Genomic DNA, 2,013 nt, shown 5'->3' on the forward strand with positions numbered 1-2,013 from the left:
GCAGTGTGGCTCAGTGGAAAGAGCCCAGGCTTGGGAGTCAGAGGTTATGGGTTCTAATCCCAGCTCTGCCACATGTCAGCTGTGTTACTTTGGGCAAGTCACTTCACTTCTCTGTGCCTCAGTTACCTCATCTGTAAAATGGGGATTAAGACTGTGAGCCCCATGTGGGACAACCTAATTGCCTGGTATCCCCCCCAGCATTTAGAACAGTGCTTTGCACATAGTAAGCGCTTAACAAATGCCATTATTATTATTATTATTATAAATGCCAGACAACTCAACAACGAACCTTAATTGTTCTTACAGTTGATTTCACCACTGCCTGGAGAATCACCTTCCGTCCACAGGATTTGCCCTTTGTACTCTCTCTGTGGAGATTTGTCAGGCAAGCAAGTTTCATCCTCCATCCCTCTCCTCAACTCCATTCCCTGACTTCTTTCTGCTTTCTCTCCCAGCTTACACAGTTTCTGGTTTGGGACTTTCCTACCCACTTCCCACACCCCAAACTTGCTCTACTCCCAATCTACCAAGTCCCCCCCAACAAAAGGGAGTGTGAGAAAGGAAAATGTCTATTCTTTTACCTTTCTATTTTGAAGATAATGCCTCAGATAGTGTGGAGAGGACTTCTATCAGCGAGAAAGAGGTGGTATTTGGCATATTTTACCTCTAAAAAAAATTACATTTATTGAGCATTTTCTATGTGGCTGGCACGGTACTAAGTACTGGGGTAAATATAACAGTATGGCTCAGGGGAAAGAGCATGGGCTTGGGAGTCAGAGGTCATGGGTTCTAATCCCGCCTCTGACACTTGCCAGCTGTGTGACTTTGTGCAAGTCAATTAACTTCTCTGTGCCTCAATTCCTTCATCTGTAAAATGGGAAGTAAGACTGTGAGTCCCACATGGGACAACCTGATTACCTTGTATCTACCCCAGTGCTTAGAACAGTGCTTGGCACTTAACAAATGTCATTATTATTATTAATATTATTATTATTATCATACAAGCTAATTCATTCTTTCAATCTTATTTATTGAGCATTTATCGTGTGCAAAGTACTGTGCTTGTAGAGTACAATATAACTCAGTGGACACATTCTCTGCCCACAGTGAGCTTGCTTCGGGTTGGACACAGTCCACATCCCATGTGGGGCACACAGTCTTAATCCCCAATTTACAGATGAGCTAGTGGAGGCACAGAGAAGTGAAATGACTTGTCCAAAGTCATACCACAGACAAGTGGCAGGCGCGGAATTAAAATTCAAGTCCTTTTCCTCGCAGGCCCATCCTTGCCATACAGTGAAATTCGCTGTGCTGTTGATTAACTGATGGAGTAGCACTAACAGTGGCATGGTATTTAATAAATATCTCCTAAGAATTTGGGAAAGTTCAACATGGGAGAAACAGTGTGGGTCACAATAGCAGTGTGCTGGTGGATATAATAATAATAATAATAATAATAATAATAATAATAATAATAATAATGGTATTCTTTAAGCATTTACTATGTGCCAGGCACTGTAATAAACGCTGGGGTGGGAACAGGCAAATTGGGCTGGACACAGTCCCTGTCCCCTGTGGCTCACAGTCTCCACCTCCATTCTACAGATGAGGGAACTGAGCCATAGAGAAGTAAAATCACTTGCCCAAGGTCCCACAACAGACAAGTGTTGGAGCTGGGAAAGAGCACAGGCCTGAAATTCAAGAGTCCTGGGTTCTAATCCTGCCTCTCAAATAGGTCTTCTAGGTGGTCTTGAAAAATACCCCAGTTTACTCGTCTTTAAAATGAGAATTAACAACCCGTTCTCCTTACCATGACCACATCATTTTTCCCTAGCAATTACGACCCAAGCAATGAACTCACCACAGCAGTGTGACGTAGGCGAATTCCGATTGTCAGGCAGCCTGAGAGGGAAGGGCCGACTGTGACTTCACCATCGCGTCTTTGCTGTGGACGGACCAAGTAAAATGCTCTTCTGGGTTCAGGACTCCGCTGTCAAACTGGCCTCGGGCGTG

Source organism: Tachyglossus aculeatus, chromosome 1 (assembly GCF_015852505.1).
Source record: "Tachyglossus aculeatus isolate mTacAcu1 chromosome 1, mTacAcu1.pri, whole genome shotgun sequence".
Classification (NCBI taxonomy): Eukaryota; Metazoa; Chordata; class Mammalia; order Monotremata; family Tachyglossidae; genus Tachyglossus; species Tachyglossus aculeatus.